This window comes from Haemaphysalis longicornis, unplaced genomic scaffold (assembly GCF_048455015.1).
Source record: "Haemaphysalis longicornis isolate Haplotype H1 unplaced genomic scaffold, Haemaphysalis longicornis Haplotype H1 scaffold_7, whole genome shotgun sequence".
NCBI lineage: Eukaryota > Metazoa > Arthropoda > Arachnida > Ixodida > Ixodidae > Haemaphysalis > Haemaphysalis longicornis.
Window position 1 is genome coordinate 61,586,278 of NW_027526422.1, and position 22,202 is coordinate 61,608,479.

Below are 22,202 nucleotides of genomic sequence, written 5' to 3' on the forward strand. Positions count from 1 at the left end.
TATATATATCGCTTTATTTGAAGCGTTTCATGGTCCACACAGTAGCATATATAGAACACATGACACTCGCCCTTAGAAATTCCTTCTAACGAGCATTTACTGTGTGCTAGCAGCAGACAGACGTTTGCGTTAAGAGCTGAATTTTCATTCAGCCCTACGCTCCAGCAATGTAGAGGGGCCTGGTGGATATGTTCAGTTCATTCCGGCAGTATTTTTTTATCCTCGCAGAAACACGGCTGTAAATTCAAGTGCTCTTTAGAGCACTTGACCATTTTTTTTAGTATATACATAGGCAATATTTTAAGCATGTTTGGCGGATTTTCCGAAATAGGCGAGAAGCAGCCCTGAAGAATACCGTGTTATTTTGCTGCATCCAGCATCTTCTCTGGTAAATCTCTATGTTATATTGTATTTGAGCACGAAACAACCGCACGACACGGGTATAAAGGGTGACAAGTAACGCAGAGTGATGGTCATAATATTAGAGCTGTACGTAATAAAAAGATGGAAATAACTCATCCGCGAATTATTCCCGGGGGCAGATTGTGGTTCCCCGGTTTTATAACGCTCAAGAGCCCGACACTTCACGAGCAGTCACGTCGGAAACGCAGTAACACACGCGAGGGAGCAGTAATAGGCGCGGAGTATAAATTCGGAGAGAAAGTGCAACCGCGCCGCTGAGCGGTAAAACACGGAAACGCGCGTGAAAGAGCCTGGCGGAGGAAGAGCGGCGCAAAAGACAAAATCTACCACGCGACACATCGTGTTAGAACGATTGAAACCTGAAAGGAAGCAGCATTCCCCGGGGACACCACCGCCTGCGGCTATCGACGCAGGAGGAACGATGTTGCGCGTATGCTGGATGTTTTATGTGAGGCGCGCCAACCGCCCTGCAATTGAAGGCGGTTGACAGAGATTCGCCTGGGAAGTCCTCGGGGCACAAAACAACGCCGAGGCGAGGAGTGCTCATTTTCTGCTCTTTCTTAACGCCTTCTCTTCTCTGCCCTTTTCTTTTTTTCTCTCCCAGTTCCTACCGCGCCACGGCGAAGACGTGCGGTTGCAGGCTTTTACTGCCCCAAGGCACGGAAGAAACCTTTTAGACGTCCCTCGGGAACAACGCGAACGAAGGCGAAGACGGGAAGTAAAAACGCAGGTAAAGAAGAAGGCGAGTTTGACTGAGAAAGTACACAAAGGAACCAGACGTAATTGAAAGAAAAGGGGAGAGGATAAAAAAAACTGTCGGCACTGCGGAGCACTCAGTGCCGTTATTAGGCCTGTTTCTGAGTAGCCTTTAGTGAGTTTTTTTATGCGCACCAGTGAGTGAGTGAGTGAGTGAGTGAGGGAGGGAGGGAGGGAGGGAGGGAGGGAGGGAGGGAGGGAGGGAGGGAGGGAGGGAGTAAACGAGTGAGTGAGTGAGTGATCGAGTGATCGAGTAAGTGAACGAGTGAGTATGTGAGTGGGTGGGTGAGTGAACGAGTAAGTGAGCGAGCGAGTAAGTACACATTCACGTACGTGTCATACAAGATGTTGGGGTAAGACGTTCGAGTGAGTGAGTGAGTGAGTGAGTGAGTGAGTGAGTGAGTGAGTGAGTGAGTGAGTGAGTGAGTGAGTGAGTGATCGAGTGAGTAAGTGAGTGAGTGGGTGGGTGAGCGAGTAAGTGAGCGAGCGAGCGAGCACACATTGTAAGTAAAGGTCATACAAGATGTTGGGGTAAGACGTTCGAGTGAGTGAGTGAGTGAGTGAGTGAGTGAGTGAGTGAGTGAGTGAGTGAGTGAGTGAGTGAGTGAGTGAGTGAGTGAGGGAGTGAGTGAGCGAGTAAGTGAGCGAGCGAGCGAGCTAGCACACATCGATGTAAGAGGGTCATACAAGATGTCGGGATATGACGTTCTATGCGTTGCAAGCCACATTTTTGTGACCCTTGCTCTAACATTATTCAGAGGGTCAAAGATAAATAAATCAAACAATAACCCCCTCGCGGTTATGGAAGAAAAATGAAGTAAGAAGAAAGCGTGTAATCAGATCGTGACGTCGCAGTGTCCAGACGCAAGCAGGGGGAACTCAAGCGACGCAAAGATAGCGGTAGCCCTGCTCTGCTATATGAAGCTCAAAAAGTTGCGTTAGATGCCCCCAAACACCGATGGGCGGAAATATCACACACGCACAAACAGAAAAAGGAAAGTACCAGAAGACAAGACGGCAGAAGTAAAGGGGCAAGTGTCCGGCGCCGCTGACACGCGAAATGGACATTTTCGGAGCCCTGTTCCCGCCGCCAGTGAAACCCGTCTTCTGCCTGAAAGGCTCTTCCTATCTCGGCACCAACTTTGCTCCGTATTTATTTCCCTCATGGCCTACCCTTTCTGCGCCCCCTACCCTCTCCCCCTCAGCCTCCACACGACGGAGTCTTCAAAAATATGAAATTTTTCTGCGACCACGCGCGCAGCCGGCCGGTCATCGACGTGACCCCCCGAATACCCGGCATTCGACGTCCGAAGCCCCATCGGCAGCAGCCTCGGAATTATTTATTGCCGTTCCACCTGTATAACTTTGTTTTGTGCGCTTAGCGTCGTATCGGGCGTTCAACGCGACATCGAGGCCGATACATTTTTTTGTGAGCACGGAGAAAATGGAAGAGATAGTGGAGACAAATACGAGTGGAGGGAACTGATAAACTGCGCGGTGAAACCGGCCACGCAGAAGAAAGCAGACTCCTTATTCGGTCGCTTCTCTCTTTATTTTTTTTTTTGTTTCGTACAGAGCGCTGGCAGGATGAATCGTAAAACGCGCTGGACTATCCACCGGTTGCGACGAAGAGAAGAAAGAGACCAAAGCGGAACGGTTAACCTGTGCTCAGCAAAGATGAATGAACAACGTAATAAAAACTTGCCTGACGTTGCTACGCTCGATGTTTACCGTAATTCGGGCTTCACGTGCGAGCAGCCTCCCGCTGCATCCCGCTCACGATGTCTTAACGGAATACTTAGACCCTTTCTTCAGCGTCCAACATTTGTGACGTTAAGCGTGCGCGACGTTAAGACCATGCACCGGCGTGCGTTAAATGGCCACTTACAAAGTACCCGGAAAGCTAAGAACGAGAATGCATACGCAATTTACAAGTGGGTTTCGACACTGACAAGAAGTAACGAATTTCCAAAACACCGCAAATGACTTCGCAAATGTTGCCGCTGGCTCGACTGTAGTCTACCAAAGCTTACTGTTCAGTCCATGAACCGGCGTATGCAAAAGCTCGGCATATCGCTTTTCTGTAGCCCATGGAACAAATACAAACAAACACCCGCGACGACAACTCCATAAACTTGACCCACAAGAAGAAGCGTCATTTATCACTAAGAAATGAAATCATCGCGTGTGTAGACGGTACCAGAAGTAAGAAAAAAAAACGTAATTTGTTTTCTCTTTCATTGTCCTCTCAAAGCTGGTTTTGTAACGAGAATTTGCACCCCCTCCCTCTCCCGGACGTCCTAAAATGGTAGCTAGCGATAAACAAATGCTGCAAACGCACAGACAGGCGAGCAGCTGCTGCGCCCCACGTCATTCACGGTCGACGTGCGCGCTCAAACAATCAAGGCAGCGCTCGACGACGACGTCCACCCCAGCCGGCTGCAACTCGACAAGTTCCCGTTTCTCACGTTTCCGCCGCTCTCTCGGCAGCGGTTGAGCGTAGCCCGGGAGCGCAGCCGCCAAATGAAAGCAGACGACAATTACTGCGAGCGGCGGCCGTGCGCGCGCCGGAGCAGACGGGCGGTTGGAAATAAAAGAAAGCAGAACGATATCAGGAGCGAGGGAAAACGTCGCGTTGCGACCTAGAGGTCGTGCCGATTGTTTAGAGGACCACGCTTCTCGCACTGCGAGCGAATTACGAGAACTGCAAATGACTCCTCGAGGTGGCGTTTTCCCCCCTGACGCGCATGCAGCAGACGATATGTAATTGTGACCGCGGCGGACAGACGAAACGTGTGAAACTTGTTCGCGGCTACGTGTTGTATCACCCCTGACGCACGCTCAAAAAAAAAAAAAAAAAGGGAAAGAAAGAAAAAGACATCGAAACACGTCAAAGAACAAAGGGACGCAAATAAATGGTTTCGAGAGCTAATTTTCTAGAGCCAATCGTTTCTGATAGTGTAACCGATCCTGGATCCGTATTCTCCGGGGCGCCGGAAGTTGAATTCTGACGCCGTCTTCTATTATTGTCTCTGCATGCAGTTATCCGTGACATTTTTGAGCGCGCAGCGTAAGACAGCGTGAGAATAGAACCCTGCCGGGAAAGTTCCGGCGCCCCCGGAGAATACGGCCCTTACACTTCCCGAATCGCGCGCTCCCATGTAAGGTATCAGTCCTCCCTTAGCTTTCTGAGTAATGTCAGTTGCCCCACGTTGACCCACCTTTACGGCGATAGACATGCCGGTCATTGTCGTTTAATCCTCTGCATAGCAGCTATGCCAGTTTCATTTATGGGCATCTTGTAATGAGCGTTTCTTTGTGTACGAACTTTGTGATCTTGGAACTTACAAACGTTTCCCAAATGCGGAGAGTGCGGCAACAACGGTAATCCTATTAATTGAATGCAAAAAAATGAATATAAAATTTATGCAAAGAAAATATTTAAACAAAATGGGGAAAAAAAAGGTATCCGCGTAGTTATTTAGCACCTTAGTCACGAATGTCAGATAAAATTGTTGTCCCTTCATCGTTGGACGTATTTAATCGTTACAAGAGGTTTACGAAAGCGAAGCTCTACCGTTGTATTGAAATACACGTACGTCAGCGGGGCCAGCTTCCGGTCGACAGACCTGTGCAACGCGGAAGGTTGCTGAATGTGCCAGCGACACGCCGTCCTCGGTCGCCTCACCTTTCACCGGCCTGCCCTCGTGCACCGGCCGTTTCCATCTAGGTTAAGCAAGCCACAACGCCACCTAGGTGACAGCGCCTTTGTGCTGTTGTCAGAACTCGAGAAATCCCAACTTTGTGGATATTTTCAGGCAATCACAAGCATAGGGTGAATCAGAAGGAATGCAGTGCGTAGATATTGCAGGGATGGCGAACAAAGGCGACGGAATCGGCACAATAGGCCTTCTCGTCTGGAGTGTGTTGCAATCATTCGGTCGCCCGTGGGCCGCGAAGCTCCCCGGCTGGAGCGATCGAGCCCTTTCCCTCTCAGCGGCGTAAGAGCAAGGCCTTCCGGTCCCCGTCACGCCCGGCTTAAGACAGAGCGAGCCGAATTAAAGGGTCGAGGAAGCGCGTTCTGGCCGGCATCGCGTAGCGGCTCATCAAACAGCCGAGCCGCGGGGAAAGAAAACGTGTCAGCGCGCCGGAGAAGCGGCCGCTTGAGCGGCTCCGATCGTCGATAGGCTTCGCTTCTCGGAACGTATACTACCACGGCTTGCCCTGTGCACGACGCGTCGCCGTTTGTGGGACACGTCCACTGCAAGTGTGAGCGAAAGAGACAGGGCGTATCGATGTCAGCAGTTTGGTGTTGGGCACTGGCGGGAGGAGGCTGTTTGAATACGCTATGGGTCTTGCGTAAGGAACAGTCGACTGACGTGCCGCGTGTTCGCTACTTGGGCGTACGTTACGTGTTTGCTGCTTTGTGTGACGAGGTATGTGCGGTGGGGAAGACGAGTGGCTGTTATGCAACCAGTGATGTACGCAAGATTGAGATTTGGACGCAACATTTAGACGAAAAAAAAGAAAACACGTTGGGGAGAAAAAGAAAGTAAAAAATAAAAAAAAACTGTGGGTGATTCCTCTGTCATGGGAATCGGTAAAACACGAAAGTGAAATGTGCAGCGAAATCTGCAGCTGATCATGATGTGCGGGTCGGCGGCTGTCTCGTGGGTGTGCTTGGCGAGCGACGTCCTGCTGGCGGTTCGCTTCGTAAAGGTGTACTGGCGTCATTTCCGTCACGGATATGACGTTAGTGAAACCTTGGCGTATCCCGGCAGAACACTTTCGTGTTAATTAAAATATAAAACCCGAAACCGAACAACCCTAAGTGTAACGTACTCTTTAGTTCTAAAGTTTGCTTCCCCGCAAAAAGACCCTGTATGCAGGGATGCAACCTTTACAGACCACTTGCTTCGTTGTACTGGCGTCATTTCCGTGACGGATATGACGTCCCTCAAATGTTTGTGTATCCCGGAATAAAACACTTTCGTGTTAAAAGAAAAGGCACCTTCTACGTAACCGCCAAATTATTTCAGTCGCTTTGATTTTTTTGCGGTGACATTGGTCTACCCGGGAAAATAAGCTACGTTCCAACAAAGACAGTGCCTGACTGTCATTGTAGGAAACGTAGAAGGTGTGTCAGCTTAACACATGCGACACACACATAACTACAGGTAGTTTGTATTTTGCCCCCCTGCCTTTCTTGTGCCCTCTTTTTTTTCTGAACACTGTCTTTTCTTTTTCTAATGTGCGACTCTGAAAGCTTATGGTCCGCCCGTGCGACGTTTTGCCCCACAACTCTATCTCACCTTACCGCAGTCAAGCCTCTATTTAGAGTCACGTGGTACAGTAGAAATACAAACAAGACTCCGAATGTGACTACGCAGGAGCAGCCGCCATCGACTCTCGAAGGACAATGCACACTGAAACGCTACCCCGCGGTCATCAAAATGGTAAGCTCTTCTTCCAAGACAAGCGGGCATCATCATCCGCCGTCGAGATGGCCTCCTCTCAGATAGAAAAAAAAAGGGCGTCTTGTGAGCCCCGTTACTGAACTGGATCTCTTTGAAAAGACTAACTCACTGCGTAGTAGGGACTTTGGTGTCGCGGGCGTTAAAAGAAGGGCGAGAAGCTCGTCACCAATCCAGGTGCAATGATGACACTCTATGAAGCATCGTTTCTTATCTCGGCGGCGTTGCCCGAACGGACAGGAGAGCCCTCGGAGCGTCGCCATAGCAACGAGGTCGTCATCGCGCTGCCGCCCGCATCAGCGGAGCATAGTAGGGCTCTGGAAGCGGAGATGCCGGCGTGACTGAACCATACCGGCGGCATCGAAGCCCCTCCTCCCTCCTCTTTGCAACGGCGACCTGGACATCCTCTTTGCAACGGCGACCTGGACACTCGCGGTTCATTGAACGTCGTCCGCGGACCTCTGTTGTTCCCCTCCGCTGCTGCCGTGCTTGCCGTGTGTGCCTAAGAGAGCAGCGCTCTGACGATGTAGGGATAGTTTCATGCAGCCTGTTGCAAGGCTTGGCTTGTCGAATCTGGCGGTAAACGGCTTACCTTTACCTCGGAGTGCCTAATTAGGCTTCGTTATCGGACGAGCGAAGAAACCGAGCGGCGGTCCAATGCGTATAAAATTTCTTAACGCTCCGTTGAAGTGAAATCCGGTCAGTGGCCAGCATTATAGTACACACCTCCGTTAACATTTCTCCACCCTTCAGCGGTAGAATGAAGGGAGAACATTTATTTAGACTACGGGCATAACGTCCACTACGCGTACGCACTGCAAGCAGAAACACGGGCGCAAAACAAAATGGTTGCACACGACAGGACAATCTTGGAAATTTTTACTTCGCGTGCTGTCGTGAGTGGCGCAACGTTCGATAAGTTTAACCCCCATTAAACGCAATTCCGCAAGCTGCTTCAGCCGAACACTGTTTTCTGTCTCTTTCTCTTTTTCTCTCTTTCTTTCTCTTTCTCTCTTGTCAGGAAGGCGCATTACAATCGTGCGCAGGCGGATGTGTTAGCTTGCAAGCAGACATGCCGGAAATCTCTTCACATAGGCGGGAAATTTCAAAACGGTAACACTCAGCGGCCACAACACGTTCCCATGTACACTGCGGGGAGAGAGAGAGAGAGAGAGAGAGAGAGAGAGAGAGAGAGAGAGAGAGAGAGAGAGAGAGAGAGAGAGAGAGAGAGAGAGAGAGAGAGAGAGAGAGAGAGAGAGAGAGAGAGAGAGATATGCAGCACACCCCTACTAAATGCCCAGTGACCCTTACAAAACCGGAGCGTCATCTTCGCAACATGCTCCGAGCTGCAGTGAACTAGAGCGCGCGGCGCCGAGCGAGAGACGCCACCTTGGTCACTGCTCCGTTTTGCGCACCGCTAGGCACGAAACCGCGCGGTGGTCCACACGGTTCGCTGCGGGTGTCTAACGAAGCGGTGGTCCACGCGCTGTGTTGGCGCACATGCGCGCCTGTGTACAGCGTTACGCTGAACACGGTATCCCGCAGCCACCACGAGTCATCTTATTTCAACTCCCGCCCCGTTCCCCGTTCCCGCCACGACGTTTGAATGCGAATACCAAACCACCGCTTGTTTGTCGGCAGCGACTACGTTGCTTCCAAAGACGCCGTTCGTGTTTTCCAAGCATTAGGCGGGCAAGCTGTGCGCCACGGCTGATTTGAAACTTCCTTAAAAAAAAAAAAAAAAAACTGGAATTGGGGGTGGGGGAAACGAGAAAGAAATGTAGATAAAAATTTGATAGCGTGAAAAAAGGGCGAAGGGTTGCCTTCCGCTGGCGTTTGTACTGCATATGATTTGAAGCACATAACAGCGACTGCGGCTGGTCACGCCACGACAGCTCGGTATAAACTCACGTTGAAAACGTGCCGCTCAATGATTGACCTCCCCTTTTGCTTTCTTTGTTTTTCAGCTTATTCTTGTCCTTTGACCATTGCGGCGCACCTGGGCAACGCAACGCGTAGTGCTACGCAATGTTCGACAGCACGGCACGCTCGACATCAAGGTATTCAACGTTTATTTTTAGAATAATGCAGCGACCGCCGGAGTGCATGATGAGAGACGCTCGCTGCAGAAAGGCGGCGCCTATAGCCACGAGCTGCGAGAAAACGCGTGCAAAGAAAGAGATGGAGAAGGGGAAAGAGGATGCTGAAATAATAAACAAACATCACGATTTCCCGCCGAATAACAATAACAAACCACGGGGGGACCCCACGCGGCTGGCCCGGGCGATACGCAGGGGGAAGCGTCTCGAAGAACGCTTATGAATTATGCATAGGCCATCGATTCGCGAATCAACCGGCCAAACTCGCACACACGCGCTGTCTACCGCGGGGTGTCTTCTGCGAGTACGCAGGAAGGAAGGAAGGAAGGAAGGAAGAAAAGGGCGGAAGAGGAAGAAGGCCCCGCGCTTCCTCCCCCTCCCTCAACCGCATATCGGGGCTCTGGCCCGCCGCCTGAAGGCAGAGCATATACCACAGGGGGTGGGTATATACGCCCGATCTTCATGCAGACCGAAGAGGCCCCCGGGGTTCGGGGTAGCCCTTTTAAAGGAATGGAAAAGAGGTTGGAACTGCTCTTTTGGACGCCCCCTCTTCCCCATCTTCCTCCTCCCCCTCTCTCCATCCGAGGCATTTGAATCCACGGTGCGAAAGAAAATGCGGCGGCATATATGCGGATGGAAGAAGTTTCCCGGCTCTCCCCTTTTGCCAGCTTGGCTGCTGCCGCCGTTTCCGAGTCGCTGTCACCGTTTGCTGCGAGGGGGCGGCGCTCGTGTCTTCGTAATGTATGCCTTCGTGTATGACATACATGGGGAGTCAGTCCGTACACGTTTTGTTTTTGTAACGCGCTTCGGTGCTACGACGCCGTATATCGGAATACGCCTCGGGCAGGTGAAAGCAGAGGTTGAGTTTTTTTGCAACTGAAACATTCATCGCGGGTTTTTAACAAAAGCACGATCTCGTCCGATCCGGCCCTGGTCGATCTTTCGCATGACTTATCACTTTATTCTGTCAGGTTGTTGCAGAGGTGAAGAGAGGAGAAAGGAGGAGCGGGCCCACCGCCGGGGTTGGCTCAGAGACTCCCTACGAAACTCTTGTCTCAACTAGTACGTAGCCTAATTGGTCAGGAGGGAGCGAAAAGCCGCCAACTAGCCAACGTTCTCGCGCGGACGATTTTTTAACGACGGGCCACACGGAGCCGACGTCTACTCGTATACGTAGTCCAGCGCTGATTAGTGACGCCCACACCGGCGCACGCAGACTCCCGCAACCGCTTCTTCCGAGAGAGCTCGACAGGGATCCGAATAAATTTCGGAAGTGTAGGATCAACAGAAGAACAAACCGCCGGGTCTCGAGAAAGAGGGCGCCGAAGGAGGAGGAAGGGAGAACAGGCATCGCGTGCAGCGGGTATAATACCGAGAGGAAATATTAGCGTTCTCGCCGCGAGACCGTGCACGCACGGGCGGGAGAGAGACGAAGCAGCGGCAGGCAGACTCGGGAGCAGCATCGGTCCTGACATGTATACAACCCCTTCGCCCGGACGACGGTATTTGCGAGCGCACGGCGTAAACAGCGGCCGCCGCCAAAGGAGGGGGGGGCCCGAAATGAGCGCCGTCGGGAGATGCTGCTCAAGCAGTGCCTTTTCGCGGGCTCAGACACAAACACGATCGCTCGCGTCGGGCGGCGATATAGTATAGAGGTGGTTGTGGTTGGTGGTTGGTGGTGCTCCGCCGTTTGGCCCTCCGCCGCCGCCGCCGACCTAGCGTGCGTGCTCGCCCGCTGCTCGGCTGCTCACGCGAAGGGGCGTCACGCGATCGCAAACTCCCCTCCCGCGAGGTAGTGGAGACTGAAAAGACCCGAGGTCGCGCCGCCGGAGCGGAACCGGCACGTTAATACGCAAATGATAGGACGGCTCTCCGCTTTCCTCTTGGTTTGATATACTTTCCACTGCATTGTTACGACTTAAGTTTTATTTATTTTTCGTATACGTATAGTTGTCCCGCGGCAATGAAAAATAGCAGTTAGCGCGAGCGTTATAGCAGACTGCAAGCCTGACGGTGCGCTTGTTGTCAAGCGGTGCAGCACGCCCGCGTTATTTTCTTTTTTGGCGCGTGTGCGTCGCACAATGGGACTGGACAGCGCGCTGGGCTGTGTCCACAGGATGAATGAGTGGGACCTGCGCGGCAATGAGAAACGGCAGACCGACCCGATAATTAGCGCACTCTGCAGTGTTTATTTATTTATTTGAAGGAGCGGTGCTTGAGGATCGCCCCAGCTGTGTTTGCGGTGGCGTGCAAGAGCGTTGCTGATGGGGGCCATACTTTATGAAAGGGCAAAGCTTTTTCGTGCGCAAGCACAGCCTCGCCTCTACGCTCCACCGCTCCCGTCGAGAACTTCTCCCGGACGCAGCATGACGCCAGAACCTGTGTTTGTGATGTGTACTGTGTTCGGTGGCCCCCAGTGACTGTGGCAACGCTTCTTTTCCTCGCGGCGCCTAAACGTTTCTCTTTACCTATCTCCTTTTTTCTCTACCCTATCCTATTCATCCCCTTCTATATTCCCCACCCCCCGGACTGGGTTGTATGCCGGTGAGCCCCCAGCTGGGCTCAATAATATCCCCAGTCCATTTCTTTTCCTTTTCCATCAAACCACTACTACTACTACTACTACTACTAGGTGTGCTAACCACCGGAAATGTGTACGCTGAAGCCAGCAGCGGAACAAGCGTTGTGCGTCATTGTGCGTCGAGTTCACGAGAAAACGCCAGCAAAAGAAAAAAAAGAACAGACAAACGAATTGTGAATGCTCGAGAGCAGGGAAGCTGATAAAAAACACGCTGATGTGTTGTAAGCTCAGCTGTGCGCAGTAATGAACCGTACATGGGAACGCGTGCCGTATGGACGTCTGCACTGCTACATTACATAATCTTGCGATACTTCCGGTCTTGTTTTTAAAGCAGTAAACAAGTGCATGGCCCCGCGACTCGGGCCATACACCCCGATCCCAGTCTCCAATCGACTGCTAAAAGCGCGCGAGTATCCCGAGCAATTAAGAACACGCACTTCCGAACGCAGAAACAAACCAAATAGGAGTAAACGGACAAAGCCACGGGTTCCGCTCAGAAAGAATGCACTACGTGTGAGAGAGCGCGGGGCACACAAACGAACCCTTCCGCAGTCTCTCAGGCAGCTGTTTGCTATAGGAGAACTCTTTGGTGCGACCTCTCGGGCCCGATAATAACGGAACAGCCGCAGAAGGCCGAGCCGACCGACACATCCACATCGGTCTTTTGTGTTGAAACGCCTTCGCAATCAGTCACGAAGCCACTAGCAAAGCAAAGAAGAAACAATAAACCGGACTTCCCCGATCGCGCGCCTCGCGGGGTCCTCCAGCGTGCTCCGGTGGACAGGGAGGGGGCAGAGAGGGAACTGAAAACACAGAAAGACACACCAACACAGCGCGCAGGACGAGAGATGGCCCGAGAAGAAGGAGGAGGAGAGGCGGCCAGCCGGCCTTCGCGAAAAGGAGCCGAGAGAGGCGAAAATGGAGGCTCGACGCGTAGCAGGCAGCGGCCGCCAAGATACGGCGCCTGTCTCGGCGACGATCTGTGCGATTTTGATTACAGGGCGAGCCGGCGGAGCGACAATGGGAAGCAAAGACGGACGAGAGGGGAAGGTTTTGCGAAATGACGAAACCGCCGCGGCGGACGCACCACCGTCCCCGCATCCTCCTCCTCTTCCTCATCCTCTCGACCGCGGCATCCCTCCCCCTCTCTCCTCCGAGTGCGCATATAGAGCGGCGCGGGCGACTGACACTCGGAAGATGCATAACCGACTGATGTAGTAACGGCGAGCGGGGGCCAAATGGGGTTGCCTCAACACGTGCCACTGCCGCTGTCTTTTGCGTGCGGATTCTTTTCTTTACCAGTGGCGGCATTTGTTGCGCTTCTCCGATCCTCCGCGTCAGTGCGCGCCCTTCTTCTCTCACCAGCCCATTCACTTACTCATTTTTTCCCTCCGTATTACGTGACAGGAAACAGGAAGCGCTTCACAGCACGGCTGCTTTGAAGCGCGCGCTGGTCCGAAGCGCGGAAGAGTAACGGGGCCACGGATATAGCCGGCCTCGCATCGGTGAATGAGCACGAAAAGGTAAAGGGGTTAAGTTTCTTCAACGTTTTGCGCGCGCGCGGCTCATGTCACCGGCAGGCACGGTTCGTTCTCGCGGAGACTAATTGAGAGCGCTGAGTTTTGCAGCGAAGAAGTCGATCCTGACGGCGCCGCTGGAGCGGTAAGCCCGTAATTGGCGGTAGTGATGAATGGGGGTGAACATTTCCGAATCGCTGTTCTAGAAGTAACGATTTTACGCACGGAAGCAACGCCGTGACCTGCAAGGGACGCCATTTTCGAACGAACTGAGACTACTTCCTGCGCAAATCAGTGTTCGACGCATGCCCGGAAGTTTTTCTGCAGCTTCTCGACTCCGTTCGAAGCACTCGGCCGGAAGTGGAATCTGTGACGTCATGCTCAGAGCCAGCACTTCTCTAAGGGAGAAGGCGTCGATTGCTTTCTGACATAGTATATACTGCGTTCTACGTCGAGGGTAGACAAAAGAAATCTTGTCGTGCTAAAAATGGCACAAGCAAGAGAAGACATCAAATGAGAGGTTACTAAAAGCCTGCAGTGACAATTCCATCCTCATCGCCGCATCTGTTCACTTCATTCTTAAAAACCTGGAATATACTCTAAGTGCGAAAGGTAACACACACAAGCAGACGACATAACAAGGCGTAGGATAACTTGACAACGCACTCCTTAAGTTAAAGAACTTCCATGGTTAATCTATGTGTTGCAAGTGCAGGATTCTGAGGTTCGCGCTACTATTAAATATGTCTATTTTTTTTCGTTCTTTTTTTTTTTTTGCCTAGTTTATCAGAAAATGATTACGGATCGGTTAACATGTTTCTTGCACGGCTCTTATACTACGCATCCATTCACACCCCCTCCACTCTAGATTGTCTTCGTGCTTTCTTTTCTGGGGTTCACTCAAGACGAAGCAATTAGCAATTAAGCCGGTAATAGTAGATGAGGGGAGAAATGTTTCCGCCAGGCGGTTCCTGTCCAGTCGCACACGGGGCAAGGCACTGGCGCGGAGTGACCAGAGGCGCCCGCGCAGCGAGCCATTAGTTGCGGCCCCTGGGCGGCAAACTTTCCCGCACGGCTCGCAAAAGATGCCCGGCCGCTGGCTTTGAGAAACAACGTCGGGCTCCGGACACTGCCTGTCGGGCACAAAAGACGGCGACGGAAACCTGGTCGATATGCGCTCTGCAGGACGACACTAATTGCACTTCCCGAATCGTCGACGGGATGCCCCCATTTCCATAATGCCTTTCGTTGTCTTCCCTAGGCTGGCCTGCGCGCTTCTCCACAATGCTACTAAGTTTCACCCTCTACTGAAGATGCCACCAGCTCCACCCTCTCTCCTCTGCAGCGTTCGCAGCTTATTTCGTTCTCGTGTACGACGTCGTCGCATTGTCATCGTTACTGTTGTCTTTCCGCTCTCAGAACTTCTCACAACGATCGGATATAACACAGGCGACAGAGACGTTCGTTTGAGAAGCACTGACGCGACGCGCGGACCGACGTCCATACCTCAAAGGGCCATGAAGACTAACTACAAGTTGGGTTCATTAGAAAGGCTGCTTTGTCTTGATGACAACGTACTGGCACCAATTTTATATCAAACTTCAAAAGAGAAACAATGGAGATATTTGAGAAAACAGATAAAGCAGTGGCGATTCACCTGCCACTTTCTAGCGACGTCTCTGTGACGTCACATAATGTATCTGTGACGTCACAAAATGTGTCTGTGACGTCACAGAACGCCGACGTGCGGTGAACACACTGACAACTGTGTTTAGCGCCGGTCTCTCATACATCAACACTGACCGTATTACGTAATGTAGCGCTAAATTTGGAAGTTTTTCAATATTTGCTTATTTTTAGTTGAAAAAATCGTCTTTCGTGGCTGGAATGGAGCCGAACGAGTTACCAAAGGCTCTTTCAAGCTGAACACAGTTGTATCTTGTTTTCATGTGGCGAATAACGGCGGACGGGCAGCCCCGTTGGCGACCGAATTCGGCCGTGTAGTCAGCCGGCGAAGCAAACGGGCCCAATGCGCTCGGAGAACTCGAAAACAATTACCGATCTGCCCGCGGGTGTAGGGCGAGAGTCGCCCTGTTCGGAACAACGCTCGAAATAAGTATAAGCGTCGCGTCGCGCGGCGGCGAATTCTCGTCGATGGCTGTTCCGGCGACGGCGGCTGGACGGAGGCGGCAAGGCGCGCACCGATGGGTCGATGACGGAAAAGCTCGGGGCGATCAAAAACCGATAAAACTGGAGGCGAGCCCGTATACGTTATATAGTGTACGACAGGAAATTTCAGCCGACTTCTCCGGGCCGCGTGTGTATCGACGCGAGCCGGGGTTCTCTCCCTAAGGAGACTTGATGAGTTGTTCGTCGATCAAGAGTATTGGAAAAATCGCCGACAGCGCCGAAGATGGACGACTCGGTGAAGTAAGCGGAAGGAGCCCGTCACGCCACGCATGCACACGTAGAATCGCAGAGGAGAAGCAAAAGAATGGGAAGAAGCATGCGTTTGGAGCGGTTACAGATATTTTCCTCCTTATAACCAGCACTCATTCCGGGGCCATGAAGCCGGCGAATCTCAGCGAAGACTTATGCACGAAGCTTCCACTGTTGCCGTGCATGGCCCACATTTGTTGCCTTGTCTCCTTCCTTTTCTTTTTCTCTCTATTTTCTCGTCATCTCATTGTATTCACCTCATCTGGAGTAGCAAGCCCTACCGTTAGTGGGGCTGACCTGTTCAGCCTTCATTAAAGTTCTCTCTCTCTCTCTCTCTCTCTCTCTCTCAGGTTGCGCGGGCTCGTGCATATCTGGGGAGCACGCTTACACCAAAATCCTTAGGCACTTAAGTCTGCTTACGTGCTTTGAAGGCGGAGGCATAGTGATGCTCATCAAAAGCTTTTTTGCAGCTACATCGTGTTTCCCTCTCTTCGTTGAATTTCGTTACTTCGACTTTAAGCGCAAATTTGACACGCGACAGCTTCCCCAGGATCTCGTTGCTGGCGTTCACCTGCTATAATATATATATATATATATATATATATATATATATATATATATATATATATATATATATATATATATATATATATATATATCGAGAGAGAGAGAGGGAGGGAGGGAGGGAGGGAGGGAGGGAGGGAGGGAGGGGAAGCCCAACGAAGCGTTCCGGACAAACCTAGAGACGGCTTTCAAAAACGCACCGTGCGACCCAGAAGGCAATGCAAGGAAGAAAAACAAAGGAAAGACGAGAAGAAAACGGAGAGCTTGCTTTGGAGGCGCCATCAGAGGAAAGGCAGGAGAGGCGCAAAGCAAAAGGATGAATTCGGTTCAAAGAAGCGTGAACGAAAGAGACAGCAGTGAGGGAAATTAGGGGGTTCTAGAGTTACCGGTTCGAGCAGAGAATGGGCGGTGGAAGATGGAGAGGATCCCGGGGAAGAGGAGAGGAGATGAACTTTCGTCTCCCATCACCTTTTCTCGGGCTTCCGCGCGCGAGAAAAAAATAATAGAAACACAAGACAGGCAACGCGAGTGGACAAGAAAGCGACACAAAGGGAACGGGCACGAGCGGGGAAAAGAAAGTTTTAAGAGCAGAAGAAGAAAGGAAAGGAAGAAAGCATTTCTTGAAAGCACCGAAGCAAACGTCGGTGAAAACAGCGGACTCGAAGCGGCGGGGCCTGGTCGGAAAAGGCGAGGGTGGAAGAAGAGCGTAATGGAGGAAAAGAGGAGGAGGACGCCTCGAGTGAAGGCGAGCGTAGCCGGGCACGCGCAACTGACCAGAAGCGGTGGAGGGGGCAGAAGACGCCAGTGTATGAAAGGAGGCCGAAGAAGAAGAAGCAGCGCCAGAAGAGGAATCTCGGAAGGTGCTCCTCCGCCCAAAATGACGGCCGATGATGACGGGTTCGGGTGTTGGGTCTGGCCCTGCTCTGGCCACCGCCGCCTCTCTCGCGTTTCGCCTTCTCCGCTATGTTTTCCCTTCTTCTTTTATCCCGCCGATTCTCGCACTTTTCTTTTCTCCCTGTCTTGTTTTCTCTTTACTCCGGAGAGCTGTGTGTGTGTGTGTGTAGTGCGCACGCACGGGGACTGCTCTCGCGTCCCTCCTTCAGCGAGACGCCTGCGTTTTCAAAGAGCTGCTGCGCTCGACTCGGCCGCATGTCAAGGCGGGCTCCCGAAAACGCGCCAAAAAACAAGGACAGGGAACAGCGCGCACTCTTGGTCTTTGGTGAAGAACCGCGTGCGTGCAGCCGATGCCGGCCGGCTGGCGATGGCTCGCTGGTCCTTCTGATGGGTGAGTATACGCGCGTGCGATGGAGCTCTCGCTTTTTTCTTTTCATCTTTCCCGCGCGACCCATCTTCCCTTAGCTCACGAGAGAGGAGCGGTATTTACGGCTCCTTCGCTCGCACAGAAGACAGCCAGCACGCCAGTCTTGTTTTTGTGGCTTCACCTGGTTTCCCTTCCGTGGGAGGGTGTGGCCGGCGCACGCGCAGTTTACGCCGCACCGACCCATCTCGCCTGGTGGTTATCTCTACGGGCGCGACACGGGAAACAGGCACCCCGAGGAGCCTGGACCGCCGTGGAAGTTGCGTGCGGGTACGAGGAGGTCATTCTGTTTTTCCCCCTAATTTATCATTTTTAGGTCATTGTGTCCCTTTTTTTTTTTTTTTTTTGAGCCGCTGAGAATACGCAGGGCATGTTTTGTGTTGGTCACCAGCATATCGCTGTCGGGATCTTTTAAGAGTACAGGGCGGCGCGGAGTCCTTCGTTGCCCGGAGTAAACAATGGTCTATGGCGCGATGTGCTCGGTAAGTGAACGGGGCTCTGTCGTACGGTCACGCTAAATGTTACGTGACTTACAACGCGCCGATCAGTAGTCATAGTTTCGTTACGTTGATTAATGTACAAACGTGTCGGCTTCGCTACTTATGTTTAAGGGTACAATCTTGCCAATATGCAGCCTGAAAGATAGTAATGATTAGAAGCCACATTAGGTGCGCTAGATTGTTCATATAAGTAGTAATAAAGATATAGGTCAATTAGAAAGAAAAAAAAAAGACTAAGGACAAAGCTTCAGCGAAAACCGCTTTTCTTTCTTTTTACGCTTTTGCGCCTGCCTGACGTGACCGTTTTTACATGAAGCAGTGCTTTTTGTACCGTGAAAACTTGTGAAGGATATGCACGAAAAGACTACGAAGACGCCTGAACCCGAACAGAAAAATGATTTCGTTCTCTGCCGCACGCCGCTCCAAATCACGCCGGTGCAGGTTAGGTTACACTAAGTACAGGAATTTAAACTGTTGTCTCCAACCCAACCCTGTTCCTTTTTAAAAAACCTTGGAATTTATTTCACGGGCCGAAGGAAATGGCTACGACGCTTACGGTATACACTGACAAGGTTGCCAGATGTGGCTAGTTTACGCCGAACTGGCTACTTTTAACAGGCCGCGGCGACAAAAAAAAAAAAAAAAGAAAGAAAAAGCGCTGGCTACTTGGCTAGTTATTGGCTATTGTTCTGGCAATGAAGCTCCTTGTTGCAGAAGCAGAAAGGGCAGTTTCAGCCATCGCTCTCACAAAAAGTGACTTGCGGAATAGAATGACCCACGACCTACTCCTCGCGACGATCCTCAGAATCAAGTTTTGACTGCGGCTGAAAGGAGTCATAAGCTCTACATCTCCGGTGCCGCGGGAAATGCTGGAGAAAGTCAACTCGAGTATGTACACCTGAGTTATCTGGTCTAGTCGACTCAGATGGCTAATGTGATTGACAAAAGTGGAGATTGTGTTTTTTAGTGTTTTTGTGGTGTGACAAAAGTCAAGCTGATGTGTTTGATTGATTTTTTTTTTTTTTTTGGCGATGCGCAAACAAGTTTATATTACACTTAGCTACTTTTCTGGCTCCGGAATAAATCGACCTCGACCAGTTGGCTCCTTTTCTGGCTACTTCGGTCAATTTTCTGGCTCATTTTTTCTTCGAGGATCTGGCAACCCTGTACACATATGAGTATACACAGATATACGCACGGTATACACAGATCTAAACCAAACCGGCGTCAGGAAGTGTGCTTGTAAATACTTCCGTAAACCGCCGGTGGTGGCGCAACCTATTCCGGGTCTCATGGTAATACGCTGGGCCTCGCGCCCACCAAGCAGTTGCAAAAGCCACATCATCCGGGGAAGCTATACGTCTTTTTTCGTGCAGCTGCCTCCGTCATGGCCGCCACTCTACATACGACCACGTCGGCGTCGTTGAACTGAGTCGTCGCGGTGAAACGCGTGTTTACAAAGGTTCGTTGTAGCCGCATCAGGGCGCCTCAGCGGGCGGGTTCTCCTCCCCCTCCTCCGTGCTGCGAAGTGTTTTACATCATATAGCTCCACGCAACAGGCTTCCTCAAACCTTTCAGCCTTCCGCTGCCTTCACCTACGCCACCGCAACTGTGAAACGACTTTGCGAGAACGCCCCCTACTACAGGATGCCTCGAAGTTGTCTTTAAGAAAACGAGGCCACGGCTTCCCCTGCTTCAGTCGATTTCTCTGGTCAGGCGACTTTATAAAATATCACGCTACAATTTTTTCTCTGCAATTCCGCCTAGCTGCCACTTCTCCCTCCTTGATGGAAGCTTTAAGGCCTCAGCTTAGGTCGGTGGTGATCGCTAAACGTTCTACGCCGCCTCAGAGGGAAGAGATACTGCGCCGGACTGGAATGCGCGTCAATTCAGCGGCAAGTCGTCGTGGCACCCAATGCGCCGTCTGTCCCTGCCGCCACTCGCCGGCAACCATTTCGCCCGCCTTAACTTACGGCACTGCTCCCGGAGATGCGAAATAGAAAAGTGCCAAAGAGCTCAGACGAGAACCAACGATTCGGTTGTAGCAAGAAGGAGGGAGATACTGCAGTCAGGTTCCGAAGATGCTTTGTTTGCCGTTTTTTCGTTTACAAGCTTCCCTGTGAAAATCTCACCCCCCCTCCCCATTCTTCTTCTATTTTATTCTTCTATTTTGCTTCCGATCATTTCTTGGTGTCACATTTATCGACGGTCGCGCGGGAGAGCTTGTACGATTCCTATGACGCTTTAACAGAGGGTTTTTCGAAAGCTTATCATGACCTCATGCTCGATGTGACAGTTTCAGTCCTTGTTGACCTTACTCTTTGCCTCCTTGAGGTCGATCGAAACTGGAGCTTGCTGCACCACGTCGCGATGTCCCTTCCTACCAAAGTAATTTCACGCCCGGGAAATACCCTGTACGTGCTATAGATACACGAAAACACACACAAAGCAAAAAAAAAAAAATGATACGATTGGCGGAAGGTCCACCTCCTCTACAATGCTGCGCTTTCGCGTAGCAGGCCACATATCAGGCCGCGAATTATGCTGCATATTATGACACATTACCCTCATCGTTCCTCACGTGGCGTCTGCTCACGTATCAGGCCGCATATCAAGCCACATGCCACGCTCATCGTCACTCACATTCAGTGGCGGTCCCAAGGGGGGGGCGAAGGGGGCGGTCGCCCCCCCCCCCCTCAAAGAGGTCCTCAGTTTCTCATTTTTAGTTTTTTTAAGCATTCCACTTGCGCGAAGTTAAATCCCAGCAGGTTGCACCGCATACGCGCACACGCCTCCATGGTTATCACCACCTCCGCAGAATTGGCGCAAGGAGGGGAGCGATTCTTAATTCGCCTGCCCCCCCCCCCCCCCCCCCCAAAAAAAAAAAAAAAAAAAATCGCCCCCCCCAAAACCGATCTCTGGGACCGCTACTGCTCACATTGTGTCTTCTCACAGATCAGGCCACATATGGCGCCACATATTATGCCACATATCAGGCCCAAATATCATGCTCGTCGCCCCTCGCGTGACGTCTTCTTAACGTCCGTTCAGGGCACGCGTGGTTCTCTGCATACACGCACGTCAACATGTCAGAGACACCTGCTTGTAAATCGAGGCCTCCTGTGACGTAGTCCCGAGATAGAGCACCTTCTAGGCTTATGCTCATGTCGCTGGAAAGTTAAACGCAATATGTTTTTTTTTTTGAAACGGAGCAAATATTTTTGCGCTTAATGATGAACTTATTTTTATTTATCTTTTAAGACGGCATCGATTCTTTTGAGTAAACCTATGTTGCCATGTATGTGTGTTCGTATGTACAACCACGATCAAAAGTTTATGGACCAGGGACATGGCAATTTTAGGTTATTTCTGTTCCTATAGCAGCCCAACAAACTGTCGAATGCATGCGAGATGTCGTATAAGTACTGAACTAATGAAAACTACCGCACATAACACTCCGGGCTGCCCTGCGGCAGAGAAATAACACAAAATTGCTGCTTTCATGGTCCGTAAACTTCTGCTCTTGGTTGTACGTACGTGACCCACTCGCCAGCACCGACAGGGTCAATCCAGCAAGCGAAATGTGCCATGTAGAGTTGAAGGACATGTCACAAGAGAGGACGAGAAGCACCTGCACTTTGTGGTCCCCTCCATCTTCACCTATACCACAAAGTTCTTTCTGCGGTCCCATCTCCCGAAGTCTGCCTAATACAAATCTAGTGGGACGGGTGGATGTGGGGGAAGGGGGAAGCACTGCGAGCTCACAACACTGAGGGCCATTTGCCATATCCTGACCATGCACCAAGGGGCCTTCCTTCTACTCCTCTTCATCACCCGCCCCTCGAGTAGTTCCCTCTGGATCCACTACTGACCCTAAAGTACTCGTGAGTGTTATCGCAGCGATAGCGACTTCATCCCCTCCAAATAGTGCATCCATTCGGTCGGCTTTTCTCCGCCAAAAAGCCGATCGGACAAGTACCGTTAACCCTCGCACAAGTACCGTTACCTCAGTTGTCGTGCTCAGCGTCGTGGGCGAAAGCTACCGCCGCAACTCGACCAACTCGTCAGTATCAGACCAAGACGAGGAAGTACCCAATCATCCGGCAGCGTGGCAGCAGCAGCAGCATCAACGGGGAACAAACAACGCGGCAGCACCCAAGAAGAGGCGCTTCCCCACGCAAGATACGCGCCTCCTCTCGTCGCTCGTCTCACCACCGTCGGCGGCGCAGCGTCAGGACCCTTCTCCGTCGCGTCTTCGCCAGGTGGGAGATTATCCGACAAACAGGTTTTCTTTTCCGACTCGCTTCACACTGCGCGGAGTGTGCGAGCTATTACGGAGGGGGGCGCTGTAAAGAAAGGGGTGCAACTTCTCCAAGGCCGACCCTGGCGGCGAGGAGGGCGCAGAGGGACGCGGCGCGGCCGCCTTTTGCGGTTCGCGCTGCCGCCGCGACCGCCCAGAAAAGGATGATGCCACTCGATGCCCGTCGAGAGGGAAGCGGAGAAGTAACAGGTAGCAACGAGCGAGCGGGTG

At 51.7% G+C, this 22,202-nt stretch overlaps 1 protein-coding gene and 1 long non-coding RNA gene across 2 annotated transcripts in view; one reads left to right on the forward strand and one right to left on the reverse strand.

Annotated features, from left to right (window-relative positions):
- Tmtc2 (Transmembrane O-mannosyltransferase targeting cadherins 2) overlaps positions 1-22,202 on the reverse strand; it is a 337,657-nt gene that overhangs the window by 157,066 nt on the left and 158,389 nt on the right. The window lies entirely within an intron of this gene.
- LOC144145801 (uncharacterized) overlaps positions 1-22,202 on the forward strand; it is a 114,151-nt gene that overhangs the window by 4,444 nt on the left and 87,505 nt on the right. The window contains exon 2 of the long non-coding RNA XR_013317592.1: positions 6,570-6,635. This is a non-coding gene — a long non-coding RNA (uncharacterized LOC144145801). The remainder of the gene's footprint in view (positions 1-6,569; positions 6,636-22,202) is intronic.